We start from the raw sequence: 16,358 nt of genomic DNA, 5'->3' as shown, positions 1-16,358 counted from the left end.
TATCCTGTGATAACTCTATCAAGCATTATCCTGTGATAATTCAGGATCAGATAACCATCTGATCCTGGACTTCGATTTGTTGGGCCTTTTTTAATCTCAAGTTTCACTTTTCAGTACTTGTGATTTGTTTGTTCATATTTTCAGTTTCTTCCTGGTTCAGTCTTGGGCAATTGTACCTTTGGAAGAATTTGTCCACTTCTTCTAGGTTGTCCATTTTAATGGCATGTGGTTGCTTGTACCTGTGGCTTTTATGATCCTTTGTATTGTATGATGATCTCTTCTTTAAATATTTTACTCGCTCTGCGTCGGGCCTCGGCTGTGTCCCTTGAGGTCTCACTGCAGCACGTGAGTGCTCTAGCTGTGGCGCACAGGCGTGGGAGTTGTGACAGGCAGGCTTATTTTCCCTGTGGCGTGTGGGACCTCAGTTATCCAGCATGGATTGAACCCATGTGCCCTGCATTGCAAGGTAGATTCCCATGTGCCCTGCATTGCAAGGTAGATTCTTAGCTGCTGGACCACCAGGGAAGTCCCAAACCTTTGCACTTCTGTGGTGTCTGTTGTATCTTCTCCTTTGCGATTTTATTGATTTGGCCCTCTTCCTTTTTTTCTTGCTGAGTCTGGATAAAGTTTATCAATTTTGCTTGTCATTTCAGGGAACCAGCATTTAGTCTCGGTGGTCTCGATCTCTGTTTCATTTATTTCTGCTCTGATTTTTATGATTTCCTTCTTTCCACTAAGTTTGGGTTTTGTTTGTTCTTCTTTCTCTGGTTGCTTTAGGTATAAGGGTTAGGTTGTTTGAGATTTTTATTATTTCTTAAAAAATTTTTTTAAATTTAATATGTATATTTTATTACATAGAGTTGACTCACAGTGTTTCGGGTGCACAGCAGGTGACTCAGCGATACATATATGCGCATATTTTTTGAAATTGTTTTCCATTATAGGTTATTACAAGATACTGACTATAGTTCTCTGTGCTATACAGTAAACCTTTGTTGCTTGTTGCATATCTGTTTTTTTAATTAGAAATCTAGCATTCTGGTCATTCTAAGTCAAACGAGTGAAATCAAAATCTCAAATTTTTCAGTTAGACAAAAATTCATAAGTTTTGTCAAATGTATAGTACATATTACTTATATATATATATATGTAAAAGCTTTTGAGATTTTTTTCTTATTTCTTGAGGTAAGACTGTATTGCTACAAACTTCCCTCTTAAAACTGGTTTTGCTACATCTCTTAGGTTTTTGGATATTCATGCTTTCATTTTAATTTTATTCTGGGTATTTTTTGATTTCCTTTTTGATTCCTTCAGTGATCCATTGGTTGTTTAGTAGCATATTATTTAGCCTCTCCATGTTTGTGTTTTGGTAGTCTTTTTGTCTTGCAGTTGATTTCCAATCTCATAGCATTATGACCAGAAAAGATGCTTGATGTGATTTCAGTTTTCTTAAATTCACTGAGGCTTGCTTTGTGGCTCAACATGTGATCATTTCTGGAGAATATTCCATGTGCACTTGGAAGAATGGGTATTCTGCTGGTTTTGGATGGAATGCTCTGTAAATATTAAGTCCATCTGATCTGGTATGTCATTTAAGGTCTGTGTTTCCTTATTGATTTTCTGTCTGGATGATCTGTCCATTGATGAAAGTGGGATGTTAAATCCCCTACTATTACTGTGTCACTGTCAATTTCTGCTTTAATGGCTGTTAGTATTTGCCTTATATTGATGTGATCCTATGTTGGATGCGTATATATTTACAATTGTTGTATCTTCTTCTTGGATTGATACCTTGATCGTTATGTAGTGTCCTTCTTTGTCTTCTGTAGCAGTCTTTATTTTAAAGCCTGTTTGTCTGATATGAGTATTGCTTCTCTGGTTTTCTGTTGATTTCTATTTGCATGGAGTACCTTTTCCATCTCCTCACTTTCAGTTTGTATGGTTCCCTAAATCTGAAGTGGGCCTCTTGTAGTGGCATATATACACGTCTTATTTGTTTTTGTGTTCATTTAGCCAGTCTGTCTTTTCATTGGTTTTAATCCATTTCCAGTTAAGGTAATTATTGATATGTCTGTTTCTATTACCATTTTCTTAGTTCTTTTGGATTTTTTGTAGGTGTTTTTTCTTTCCTTCCTCTTTTGTTCTCTTGTGATTTGATGACTAACTCTGGCATTGTTTGGATTTGTTTTTCTTTTGTGTGAGTGTATCTATTGCAGATTTTGGGTTTGTGGTTACCTTGAAGTTGCTTTTTAAAGTATATTTATTTATTTTTGGCTGCGCTGGGTCTTTGTTGCCGCACGGGCTTTTCTGTAGTAGCTGTGAGTGGGAGCTACTCTAGTTGTGGCGTGCAGGCTCCTCATTACGGTGGGTCTCGTGTTGCAGAGCACAGGCTCTAGGGTGCACAGGCTTCAGTAGTTCAGGGCTGAGGGCGCAGTGGTTGGGCCACATGGGCTTAGTTGCTTCAGGGCACGTGGGATCTTTCCAGATCAGGGATCGAACCGTGTCTCCTGCATTGGCAGGCAGATTCTTTACCACTGAGCCACCAGCAAGGCCGTACCTTGAGGTTTTGATAGAGCAGTCTGTATATAAACAAGATTGTTTAAGGTTGCTGGTTGTTTAACTGCATTGTTTAACTGCATTTCCATTATCCTGCGTGTGTACTCTCCTCTTGTCACAACTGCTAGTTTTATAAGTTTTAATTTTTTGACTGTGCTGTGCAGCATGTGGTATCTTAGGTCCCTGACCAGGGATGGATCCCGTGCCCCCTGCATTGGAAGTGCCGCGTCTTAACCACTGGACTCAGGGACGGCCCACGATTGCTAGTTTTGATATCATATTTGTATGCGGGTTATTTCCTACTTTTACTGTATGTTAGACTTTACCACTTGTTATTTTGCACTTGTAATTTTCTTGTTTCTAGTTGTGGCCTTTTCTTTTTTGCCTAGAGAAGTTCCTTTAGCATTTGTTGTAAAGCTGGTCTAGTGGTGCTGAATTCTCTTCGCTTTTGCTTGTCTGTCAAGACTTTGATTTTTCCTTCAAATCTAAATGAGAACCTTGCTGGGTAGAGTATTCTTGGTTGTACATTGTTCCCTTTCATCGCATTAAATATAACTCACCACTCCCTGCTGGCCTGCAGAGTTTCTGCTGAGAAATCGGGTGATAACCTTATGGGAGTTTCCTTCTCTGTTAATTATTGCTTTTTTCTTCTTGCTTTTACTATTTCTTCTTTGTCTTTAATTTTTGTCAGTTGGATCACTGTGTGTCTCGCCATATTCCTCCTTGGGTTTATCCTGCCTGGGACTGTCTGTGCTTCCTTAACTCAGGTGACGGTTTCCCTCCTCATGTTAGGAAAATTTTCGGTTATTGTCTCTTCAGATATTTCTCAGGTCCTTTCTCTCTCTCCTTCTCCTTCAGGGACCCTTAAAATGCGAATGTTGGTGCATCCAAAGTTGTCCCAGAGGTCTCTTGGACTCAGTTCTTTTTCTTTGTCTTCCCTCTGTTCTGAGGCAGTGTGTTCTGCCATTCTGCTGTCTTCTCCATTCTTGAGCCTCCCCTTATGCTGCACTTGGCTCCTTCTAGTGTATTTTCTATCTAGTTATTGTTTGTCTCTGTTTGTTCTTTAGTTTTTCTAGGTCTTTGTTAAATATTTCTTGTGTCTCGATCTGTGCCTTCATTCTCGTTTGAAAGAGAGTCAGTTTGTGTTTGGCTGTGCGGGTCTCCATTGCTCTGCAGGTGCGTTCTCTGCAGCGCGTGGGAGCCGCTCTTACTGCCGTGTGTGGGCCTCCCCTGCAGTGGCCTCTCTGCGGAGCGCAGGCTCCTGGTGCGCGGGCTTCAGTGGTTGCAGCGTGGGCTTGGTGGCTGCTGGGGAGCTCAGTAGCTCTGGCACACAGGCTTAGCTGCTCTGTGGCATATGGAGTCTTCCCAGACCAGGGATCGAACTTGTGTCCTGTGTATTGGCAGGTGGATTCCTCTCCACTGTGCCACCAGGGATGTCCTGTTTCCATTCTTTTTCTGAGACTTAGGATCATCTTTACTACCATTACTCTGAATTATTTCTCAGATTGCCTGTCTCTGTTTCCCTTAGTTGTTCTTCTGGGATTTTATGTTGTTTCTTCATCTGGGAAATACTCTGCTCTCTCATTTTATCTGACTATCTCTGATTGCAGTTTCTGTCCTGCAGGCTGCAGAGTGGTAGTTCTTGCTTCTGCTGTCTGCCCCGTGGTGGATGAGACTAAGAGACTTATGCAGGTTTCCCGGTGGGAGGGACTTGTTCCTACCCACTGGTGGGTGGAGCTGGATCTTGTCCTTTGGTGGGCAGGGCTGTGTCAGGGGATATGTTTAGTGGGCAGCTTTCGAGAAGACTTTAAGTTGTGTTTTTGCTAATAGGTTGGACTATGTGCCCACGCTGTTGGTCTCCAGCATTGGAGCTTACAAGCTGTTGGGAGGGGCCAGGTCCTGGTGAAAAAATGGTGTCTTCTAGGACACGTCCTGCCACTAAGTACTCCCCAGAACTGCCTCCACCAGTGTCTGTCCCTGCCGTGAGCCGCGGCCGCCCCTTGCCTCTGCAGAACACCTTCCGACGCCAGCACGTGTGTCTGGCCCAGGCTTTTTGAGGCCAGTGCTTTTCGCCCTGTGTCCTGGTGTGGCTAGACTTTGCATGCGCCTGCTAACAGTAGAGTTTCTGTGTCCTTCAGCCCTGTGAAGTTGCAGCCGTCAGTGTCTGCTGGCCTTCAAAGCCAGATCCCTTGGGGGCTCCTCCTCCCATTTTCAGATCCCCAGGCTGGTGAGCCCGATGTGGGGCTCAGAACTTCCACTCCTGTGGGAGAACCTCAGGTTTTAATTGTTTTCTATTTTGTGGGTTGCCCACCTGCGGGTATATGATCTGATGTTATTATGATGGTATCCCTTCCTGCTGTGTCATTGTGGCTGCCGCTGTGTGTATGGATGCAGAATTATCTTTTTAGGTAGGTTCCAGGCTTTTTTTGTCAATGGTTTTTCAGCTGTTGTGATTTTGGTGTTCTCATAAGAAAAGATGAAAACTCATGTCCTTAATCTCTGCCATCTTTTCTCGGAAGTTCCAGTTATGTTTTGTTTTTTGGAGTTTTTTTTTTTTTTTGGCCATGCCCTGTGGCTTGTGGGATTTTATTTCTCTGACCAGGGATTGAGCCTGGCAGTGAAAGCGTGGAGTCCTAACCATTGGCCTACCAGGGAATTTCCTGGTTTGTTTTCAGAACTCTTTTAAAATATGACCCCTAAGAAAATCTAGTATGTAAATGCAAGTTTAGATAAACTAGAGAATAATTTTTACATCATCACTAAGGAGTGCTTTATAGAAGGACTTTCATCTTAATCTGTTTCAAGAGGAACTCTCTTGTACAAGCGTGTGTTTACAGATCATAACCTGTTTGGCTGGCACACTTAATGCTGGTGTGTCTGTTTCGCCGCCAGTTGAAGGCCAAGGAAGTGAAGACAAGGCTTTCTTGAAGTTCGTAGATGACAGGTGGGTGCGCTCTTTCAGCGTTGTTTGAAGCCACACAGGCCCCATTCTCCTACTTGCCACTTTAAAGATGCTAATTGTATAAAATGAAGTGTGTATGTAGTTTTTCGTTTATTTTACTCTTTTAGGCTCTGTGTTTTGTTTTCTAAAAATAACTTGGAGGTTAGTGACTTGTTTCTTGGATAGTTTGGCCATTAAAGATGATTTAAAATGTCTTATCAATTCTGATAGGCATCCTGAATTTTAACACTTTGATCCTTCTAATTGCATAATAAAGAGAGAAAGTTTTATGATGGACTTAGTATCTTCAAACTTATTTCAGCTTGGCTGTAGCCAGGCAGTTGAATACTGATGACTCTGTACAGTGACTGGAAAGTTTTCCTAAGTTTAGCGAAGGAGGTATTTTTTATGATCTGTTATTGATGAGAGTTTTATAGGTAATAGTAAATCATCGTAGTAGATTGTGGTAAAGGCTCAAGATAAGCGATGACAGATGAGGTATAGTTATGAAAATAGAGACTCCACGTGGTTGTAAGATAAGAACGTTGTTGCGAGCTCCGGAGCCTGCGGGCTGCCGTTACTGCAGCCCGTGCGCCTAGAGCAGTGCTCCTCAGCAGAAGCACCACCGCAGCGAGCAGCCCGTCTCCCGCCACTGGAGGGCAGCCGCTGCTCTGCACAGCTAGAGAGAGCCCGTGTGTAGTGGGGAGATGCAGCACAACCAAAAAAGGATGATGCTGGTAAAGGATCTTCTGTGACCAGGACTGATGCTGTGGAGTGAATGTGTCCCCCAAATTCTTGTTGAGATTCTAACCCCAGTGTGATGGCATTAGGAGATGGGGGTCTTTGGCAGATGATTAGCTTATGAAGGTGGAGCCCTCGTGAATGGGATCGGCATGCTTACGAAAGAAATGCTAGAGAGCTGTCTCACCCTTCCTGCCATGAGGGTACACAGCGAGAAGACTGTTCCTGACCCAGGAAGCCAGGCTTTCTAGACAGACATGCCAACATCGTGACCCTGGACTTCCCAGCCTCCAGAACTGTTGAAAAGAAACGTCTTTTGTTGAAAAGTCACCCAGCCTATGGTTTTTTTGTTAGAGCAGCCTGAAGAGACGGGGACACGGTTCCTGGTGTGTGTTACGTATTTATGTGTGGCTGTGCCGGATCTTCGTTGCTCTGTGTAGGCTTTCTCTGGGTGCAGAGAGTGGGGTCCACTCTTGGTTGCGTGCAGGCTTCTCGTTGCAGTGGCTTCTCTGGTTGTGGAGTGCAGTCTCTGGGCACAGTGGATTCAGTAGTTGTGACACACAGGCTCAACAGCACCAACTTGCAGGATCTAGAGCATGGGCTCAGGGGTTGTGGAGCATGGACTTAGTTACTCTGCAGCACCTGGAGTCTTTCTGGACCAGGGATCAAACTTGTGTCACCTACAGTGGCAGGCGAATTTTTGTCTACTGTGCCACCAGGGAAGTCCTGGTTTCGATGAGCCAGCAAGGACAGTGCCTGGTAAGAATGGGATAATTTCTTTCCTGTAAGCATCTTAAACGTGAGGAGTTCATACCCTGCTGCTGTTAGAAGAACTTGCTCAGAGGTTGTTGAAAGAAGGGGATAAATGTGACACACTGAAGGAAACAGATAAGCTGACGCATTGCAATGAAATGAGCAAGTGTTGTTGGAAGTACAAAGAAGGCTGCTTAAACCCGACTTCTGGAGGCGGGGCTCTAGAGGACACTGAGCTGAAACCAGACAGGTAAGGTAGGGCTCTCCAGGTGTGGTGAGGGGGAGTTCCAGAAAGAAGTGACAACGCGTGTGGAGCTTTAGAGAGCGAGGCCTCTCTGCTGCCCTGGAAGAAGTTGTGAGTGGCTGGAGCCTCGTGTGCGCGTGGTAGGACATGATGAGAGAGAGGCGGGAAAGGGCAGGGGGCTTTGTAAGGGACAGTGACCTCTACTCTTGGCTCTGTACTGTGAGGATGGCAGGAGACCCTTAGGGTTTTCTTCTGACATCTTAACGAGAATTCCAAACTTAACAGAAAAGGTGAAGGAAGTTTACGGTTAGTGCTCATGTACCCAAACCAGAGTCTGCTATTAGTATTGAACTGTTTTGCCTTTTCATATAACCATGCAACCATGAAGAAAAAACTCACTTCAGAGTAAATTGCACGCATTAGCTTATTTCCCTCTGCTGCTGCTAAGTCACTTCAGTCGTGTCCGACCCTGTGCAACCCCATAGACGGCAGCCCACCAGGCTCCCCCGTCCCTGGGATTCTCCAGGCAAGAACACTGGAGTGGGTTGCCATTTCCTTCTGCAATGCATGAAAGTGAAAAGTGAAAGTGAAGTCAACTCAGTCGTGTCTGACTCTTAGTGACCCCATGGACTGCAGCCCACCAGGCTCCTCCGTCCATGGGCGTTTCCAGGCTACTCCACTCGAGTACTGGAGTGGGGTGCCATTGCCTTCTCCTTATTTCCCTCTAAATACTATTGACTAGAATCCCTTTCAGGGTCTTGAGAGAGTGAGTGGCAAGATTGTTCTGGGAAGATTACTCAGCTGTAGGATGTGGAATGGGTTAGAGTGTGGTATGACTTCGTGAATATTCACTTTTGAGTGGTAGGTTTATATAGTGAGAGAAGAGAGCTGGGAGGTGGCTGTGGGTTAAGACAGAGAAAAAGCAGTCTGGCATGGGATGTGATTGGAAAATGGGTATAAGCCTAGAACAAGACTGACTGTTTGCTAATGGCTCAGTTGAGCTTTCTGGAAATACTAGGGAACAAATGAGGTTTTGTTTACAATGTGCCTTTATTGCTCTTTTTAGGAAATCTGTTTTCAGTTGTCCACATTTGTCATCAAGACAGATCATATCAGAGTTCATTTAGGTGTTGTTTTTTTTAAACAAAAGGGACAGCAGCAGAAAATGATCATTATAATTGAGGCTTAAGATTTATTTTAAAATGTATAAAATATCAATATTTACTTATTCAGCCAACTGTTTAACTTCTAAATGTCATTAATGTTGATGAGGGAAGAAATTTTGTTCCTGAAAAGATTTTATTTCAGCAAGCAAAGTGCATCCTCAAACATCCTGAGAATCTTCTCTCTTAGATTTAGAGTATTCTTGTTTTTAAAGGTTCTTTTTGTTGTCCTGGGCCTTCGTAGCTGTGAGAGGGCTTTCTCCCGTGACGGCGGGCGGGGGCTGTTCTCTGGTGGAGGTGCTCGTCGTGGTGGTGGTTCTTGTAGAGCCTGGGCTCTGGGTGCTCGGGCTTTAGCATTTGTGGCACGCAGGCTCAGTTCTCGTGACCCCTGCATTGGCAGGTGGACTCCTAAGTACCATCCCGCCAGGGAAGTCCCAGGAGCGCACTTGTGAGAAGGTTGACTTGCCTTCTCTGGGGGGCTGGGACGGCTGTCACTCTGCCCCACAGTGTCTGTGGGTGTGCCCTGGCCTGTTCCCTCATGTAAGTAGAGAGGGTGTCATTGGAGTTCTTATAGCCTGTGTGTGTTTATTTAATGTTCCTTATTCTCATTGTGAACGTTTGTAATTTGTTACCAGAAATGAGAAATTTCAGAATCCAGGGTGGGGCCATGGGGGGGAAATCTCTACCATATTTATCATATTACATTTATTTGACAGTATACTCTTTTTCAAATTTAATGTTGTAAAATTTTTCATAAAATGGATCCCCAAGGTCTAAAATTCCAGGAGAGAAGAAATTACCAGCATAGTAAAACAAACGTCATTCGTGGTCCTTAGAGTAGAATCAGGAGAGTGGGAACAGAACCACCCATCACTCAAAGGCAGTTGAGAGAGAGGAATGCTTAAATTGCCTTTCTTCTGAAAGTAAATGGCCCCTGAAACAGGAATACTTTATTATTTTGTCATAAGACAGAAATAATAAGCAGTATGTTTGTTTTCTGAAGATTTAGTGTGTGTGTGTGTCTGTGTCTGTGTGTGTGTGTGTAGTATATTGGAAAGTGGACACTTAAAATATCTATTTGGCTGCACTGGGTCTTGGTTGTGATGCTTGGAATCTTTAGTTACGGCATGTGAGCTCTTGGTTGCAGTATGTGGGATCTGGTTGCCAGCCAAGGATGGAACGCAGGCCCCTGTATTGGGAGCGCAGAGTCGTAGCCGCTGGACCACCAGGGAAGTCCCAAGGAAAGAGGGTGTTTTGGAGTTCAAGTTTTTTTATCACTTCAGATCCTGACCTTGTCATTTCCTAACTATTTGAGACTTTGGATAAGACATTTTAACAGTTCTGAACCCTAGTATCCTCAAACGGGAGGTAATCATCATGCTCCCAGAGATGTGGTTATATTGGAATTAGACTGTTGGTTAAATGCATATGATGGATGTGAGAGATGGACCATAATGTGAGTGGAGCGCTGAAGAATTGATGTTGTTGAACTGTGGTGCTGGAGAAGACTCTTGAGAGTCCCTTGGACTGCACGGAGATCAAACCAGTCAATCCTAAAGGAAATCAATACTGAATATTCATTGGAAGGACTGATGCTGAAGCTGAAACTCCAGTACTTTGGCCACCTGATGCGAAGAACTGACTCATTGGAAGAGACCCTGATGCTGGGAGGGATTGGGGGCAGGAGGAGAAGGGGACGACAGAGGATGAGATGGCTGGATGGCATCACCGCCGAGATGGACATGAGTCTGAGTGAACTCCGGGAGTGGGTGAAGGACAGGGAGGCCTGGCGTGCTGTGGTCCACGGGTTGCAGAGAGTCGGACACGACTGATGACTGGACTGACCGAGCGGCATGAGATCGGCCATCGGTGTTTGCTGCCACTGCTGCTTCCATAGAGATGGGAGCAGCAGTTACGGTGGTCCTGACTGCTCAGAGTGTGGGTGAACAAAGGTAGATGACAGTCTTAATTTTTCTTACATAGAAACATGGTGATGAACTTGAAATTTCATCCTTTTTCTATCCTAACTTCTGAGGCTTTTGCATTTCAAAGCCATTAATACACAATAAATAGTAATACATGGGCTTCCCTGGTAGCTCAGCTGGTAATGAATCTGCCTACAGCGTGGGAGACTGACGTTTGATCCCTGGGTTGGCAAGATCCCCTGAAGAAGGGGAGAGCTCTCCACTCCAATATTCTGGCCTGGAGAATTCCACGGATTGTATAGGCCGTCGGGTCGCAAAAGAGTTAGACACGACTGAGGTACTTTCACTTTCAATACATAATAAAGTTTAAAAACCCTCCGTACCTGGTTAAGGGGACAAAATTTGTATCTTTCACTCAGGGGTTTGTGAAAGTTGTATTACTATTTTGCCACATTTTTTCTTGTTTGTGACAATTTATCAGTGGCTGCTTTGTAGGCGGCTTAGGAATATACCTTCCATTGTGAAGAGTTAGTAAGCACCGGGATGTAGCAGTCATCAGCACACAAAAATGCCTGGTCCTCCGGAGTTTTGGGTGATAGAGTGACTAAGCAAAAAAAACAGACAAACCTATGTTCTGTTAGTAAGTTCAGTGGAGAAAAATAAAACACACAGCCGGAGTGTTGGGAGGTTGTGACTTATTTTTTTCTCTAAGCTTGTGAGTTTAAATACAGTGGTTACGAACAATTTACCTGAGGACATGATATTTGAGGGAGGTTGGGAGGAAACTTAGGTAACAAACGTAACATAAATTTCTGAAGAGAGTATGTTCTAAATGGGAGGGAACAGTGGATCAAAGCCTTGAGGTTGGAATGTTACATGAATAATTAGGTGGCAAGATAACAGTACTGCTTTTATGCATATTGCCCCATGAGTTATTCATGGGACCTCTAAATGGGTTTGAACAATAAGTGGTTGAGCAGCTGAGACTGGAAGGAAATCTGAGAGTCAGTAGATTATAGGTGGTCCTGAAGTCTTGTGTGGAGATTCTCTTGGAATTGTGTGTAGAGTGAGGAGAGCAGGGGTCTGAGGAAGGAACCCTGGGGAACACAAACGTTGGGTGGTTTGGAAACCTTCCAGGAAGATGTAGGGCCAACCACTGAAGGCAGGTGGGAGCACAGCAGAGGGTGGGGCAAGGGACAGGCTTCTCTGCCTTCTGTGTCTCCTTTCCCTCTCTGCCAACTCCCAGCAGTGCAGCCTTTGAGTCCAGCTGCCACCCCCGCCCCCACCCCCGACCGTCATACGCTAGTTCAGGCCTGCCTCTTGCTGCTGCTGCTGCTGCCGAGTCGCATCAGTCGTGACTCTGCCTCTCGCCAGCATTCCACTAATAGTCTAGTATGGTTAAATCCCCTACGTATGAACAAGTTCTGTTCTGAGAGCTCATTTATAAGTTCAGTTTGTTCCTAAGTCCAACAGAGTTAGCCTAGGTACCCAACTAACAAAATTGTCTATAGAGTACTGCGCTGTAACAGGTTTATAATACTTTTCACACAAACTATATGTATGGAAAAAATAAACACAAAAAATAAAACGTTTAATCTTATAGTACAGTACCTTGCCTGCAGTGCAGGAGACCCAGGTTCAATCCCTGGGTTGGGAAGATGCCCTGGAGAAGGAAATAGCACCCCACTCCAGTATTCTTGCCTGGAAAAATCCCATGGACAGAGGAGCCTGGCAGGCTACAGTCCATGGGGTCGAAGAGAGTCGGACACGACCGAGCGACTAATCCTTGCCACCTTGTACAGTAGTGCAGTGCAGCAGCTGGCACGCAGGGTCTGGCATTGAGTGAGGAGGCAATAAGAGTTACTGACTGGAGGAGGGAAAGGACGTGGGAGATGGTAGGTAGACCTGAAGGATGTTAGCGACGGGAGACAGAGCAAGCTGCAGTTTCACTCATGCCTGATGTTGATGGAAGGCACACTCACGTTTTTGAAAGTTTGCAACTTGCAGGTTTGTATGTAGGGGGCTTACTGTATCTAGTCTTCTTACTCTCAAACTTACCTTTTCAGTCACCCTGCCACACTTTTGCGATAGCAGTCTTTCTAAAATGCCTAAATACCACCAGGGACTCTTCAGGATAACGTCTATCTCAGACTGGTGTAGGATGCCCTTCATAATCTTGCATTCCCTCTTTGTGCTCACTTTCTGGCCCCTTTCTTCCTCACATCCTACATTTCTTGCATTCAAATTATCTGTCTTTTCTAGAAGGACACTTCTTTGCCTCCAGGTTCTAGATGTGTTTCCCTACTTCTTGGAGAGAGTAACTCAGTATGGTTCATGAACACTACAAGGTTTGACTGAAATATTACCTTCTCTTCAAAACCCTTTTTGACTTCCAGGCAAAACCAGAGTCTTCCTTTGGGCTGGCTTCCTGGTTGTTGGCCATCTCTGCTGTAGTCCTGATGACAGCATCTTGAACTCCTCTTCTGCTTGTTTTCCCCTCTCCAGTTTATGAGCTCGTAGGACAGCATCTTTGACCGTGGATCTCTGTATTCCTAGTGCTTGGCTTAGTGTAGTAAATGTCTATGCAGCGGTTCTCAAAGTGTGGTCCTTGGACCAGCAGCATCAGCAACACTGGGAGCTTGTTAGAAATGCAGATGTGTGGGCCCCACCCCAGGCTTACTGAACCAGGAAGCCAGGAGGCGAGGCCCAGCAGTGTGTTTTAACAGGCCCCCCAGGGGAGTCTGATGCATTTTTGAGAATCATTAATCCAGTGAAGTGAATGATGGTAAACAAACTCCGATCTCACAAAAGTGAGGGAGAGCCCTTCCACTTGTCTACAGACCTCAGAAAAAGGAAACAGCCACGCTATAGTGATGGCTGCAAGAACTTAGAATCGTAAGCCTATGTCCTTATGATTGACAGTATATATATGTGTGTGTGTGTGTGTTTAATTCATTTATTTGACTTCTCCGCACGGCATGTGGAATCTCAGTACCCTGACCAGGGATTGAACCTGTGCCCCCTGTATCGGAAGTGCAGTCTTAACCACTAGTTGTTGCTGTTCGCTGGCTAAGTCGTGTCTGACTCTTTGCAACCCCATGAACTGCAGCATGCCAAGCTCCTCTGTCCTCCTCTGTCTCCCAGAGCTTGCTCAGACTCCTGTCTGTTGAGTCAGTGATGCCATCCAACCATCTCATCCTCTGTCGTCCCCTTCTCCTTTTGCCTTCAATCTTTCCCAGCATCAGGGTCTTTTCCACTGAGTCGATTCTTGGTATCTTCACTGTCCTCTTAACCACTAGACTGCTAGGGAAAGTCCCACAATTGATAATATTTGTTGATATGTCAGGGGAGTGTGTAATTTCCTTGGTTCTGTCTCACTGCACCAAAAATGTGAAATGGCTGACTGGTGTTACGGCTCGGTTACAGCTCAGTTTTATTTGGTAAGCAAAGGAACATACATCCTTGAGGTGTGAGGCGGGCCGACCCAAAAGAAGAGAGGGGCTCAGTTTGGCTCCTCTTTTTATATGTTCCTTCTTCTCACCCGAGCCTGCTGTGTGTAAAATGGGCTAGCCAGGAGGGCTGTTTGTTCCACCCGAGGTCTCACTCTGGTCCTCGGATTTTCTTTCGTTCATTTTCTTGGGCTTTTCCTTTCTTTGTCTTTTAGCCACCGCCATTTTGGAGTCCGTTTTCCTATTCTAACTACCTAACAGTGTCATGAATTTGGAGTTCTGACCTGATACTACTTACAAGCCTTTACAGTTAGATAAACTAAAAGGAGACAGAAACTTACAGCTTAAGGAAACACTCGTCATCTCACCGTAGATGACCAAATTATCAGTGATTGTTTCTAACTGATGTTGCTGTGGTTTTATTCTTTTTGTTTATGCTTAAGATCATCTACAAGTATATGTATTTTTTATTCAGAAATGTTTATATAGAAAATATATATTTGAAACGTTTAAAAAAAGTTGAAACTAACTCAAGTTTTTTGACTCTTCTAAACATACCCTTTCACTTTCTAACATCTAAAATGGAAATTAAAGAGATAAGCTAAATCCTGGGTCATATTAAGTGAAGTTTTACCTGACTACTTACTGCCTGTTTTTATGTACTTTGAAAATATAGTGCCTGATGACTTGTATCTACTATTATAGTGCCGCACAGAATAGTCTCACAGCCTTAAAAATCCTCTGATCTTGCCAAGGCCCTCTTTAAAAGCAAGTTTTCCTAGATCTCACTATGATTTAGACTGTTTTATGTCTGTTGCTCGTGCCCACTTAGTTGACTAGATATAAATTCTTATGTTTTGTTTTATAGTTCTTGAACTACAGAAGCAAATTATATAGAGACTTCCCTGGCGGTCCAGTGGTTAAGACTACACTTTCAGTGCAGAGGGTGTGGGTTTGATCCCTGATGGGATAAAATCCCACGTGCTGCACGATGCAAACAAACAAAAAAAATTATAAAGTAAATGCCATAAGAACTGTAAAACTGATAACATTCAAATTAGTAATCAGTATAACAAATGATGTTTTGCTGAAATTAAATAAGTTTAATAGTAAACTGAAGTCTGTGTTTTCATTTTCACTGGTTGAATTTGTGATTTCTATTTTAAGTGTGATTATCACAGAATGCATGTCATTATCATAGTTATTACTGTTTTCAACCCAGTTTGTTATTTTGATGGACTCTTTATTTTGTTGTTTTGTCTGCACCACGTGGCTTGTGGGATCTTAGTTCCCTGACCAGGGATTGAATCCAGCTTCAGGAGGGGAAGCACTGAGTCCTAAACAGTGGACCACCAGCAAATTCCCTTGGTGGATCTTTAATAGTTTACTGCAAAAATAGTGCTGAAAAATAAGTACTCTTTTTAATGACAAGTTCTTTATTGCTTAGTTAAGGCTACACTTACTGGTCTCCTGAAAATAGTTTTCTTCCATGCATCTATTTAAATACAGGTTTTTTCCCCAAGCACCTGTTTAAATACTGGCTTCCCTGGTGGCTCAGCAGTAAAGAATCCACTTGAAATGCAGGAGACACAGGTTCGGTTCCTGCGTGGGGAAGATGCCCTAGAGTAGGAAATGGCAACTCACTCCAGTATTCTTGCCTGGAAAATCCTATGGACAGAGGAGCCTGGCGGGCTACAGTCCACGGGGTCCCAAAGAGTGGGACACGACTGAAGCAACTGAACAATAGCAAAGGCTGCACTTACTGCTGTGAAGTGTTGAGAAATGGTTTAAAACCAATAGGAGCAGTGCGATTGAGAACAGCATTGACTTCCCTGGGACACTTTGTTGTGAGTTTGGCTTGCCCCTGTGGCCACTCTCTGCTCTGTTCTGTCTGCGTCCCTTGGCCTTAGCTTGGCACCAGTAGAATGATAAACACCAGTGCACAGGTGGCTACTGCAGTTTCTTGACAGCTTTGACAGTTAAAGATAGCTAGAAAATCCAGGATATATATATATAGTTTCTTAAATGCTCAACATGAAAGTTAAAAATAATTTTGAAATTCTCAGAGAACTCATGAATCTGTAGAAATAAGTCCTTAGATCCAAGAAACTCACTTTTATTAAGTACTAATAACATGATATTGCCAATAACAAAAGAGGTCCATGAAATAGTAACATGTAGTATTTAAAGAAAGTGTAAGTAAAGTTGCTCAGTTGTGTCCAACCATGCAATTTTCCAGGCAAGTGTCCTGGAGTGGGTTGCCGTTTCTTTTCCAGGGGATCTTCCTGACCCAGGGATCAAACCTGGCTCTCCCACACTGCAGGCAGACACTTTACCATCTGAGCCACCAGGGAAGCCCCAATATTAAAAAAAAAGCTTTTTAAAAAAAACCTCCCACCAAACCATCAAATAGCTGGCCTAGTTTTAAGCTTCTGAAATTTGTGCCAGGTTTAAGTCACGTGATTTCTTGCTATTAATATTTTTTAAGCCTACAGTTTTTGTCTATTCTACATTCTCTCTACCCTTGTTCTTACTCAACTCACCACCCCTAAGTTACTCACCCCTCTCCTTTGCTACGTATTTCTT

General features: G+C 43.8%; 1 protein-coding gene across 3 annotated transcripts in view; it reads left to right on the top strand.

Annotated features, from left to right (window-relative positions):
• The window catches only part of DYNC1LI1 (dynein cytoplasmic 1 light intermediate chain 1), a 54,629-nt gene that overhangs the window by 18,294 nt on the left and 19,977 nt on the right, over positions 1 to 16,358 (top strand). The gene's annotated exons all lie outside the window — the stretch shown is intronic.

Source organism: Bos grunniens, chromosome 22 (assembly GCF_055505025.1).
Source record: "Bos grunniens cultivar Pamir isolate PY7600 chromosome 22, Bosgru_T2T1.0, whole genome shotgun sequence".
In the NCBI taxonomy this organism is placed as follows: Eukaryota; Metazoa; Chordata; class Mammalia; order Artiodactyla; family Bovidae; genus Bos; species Bos grunniens.
Note: the sequence above shows the minus strand (reverse complement) of the source record. Positions and strands in the feature narration are given on the sequence as shown.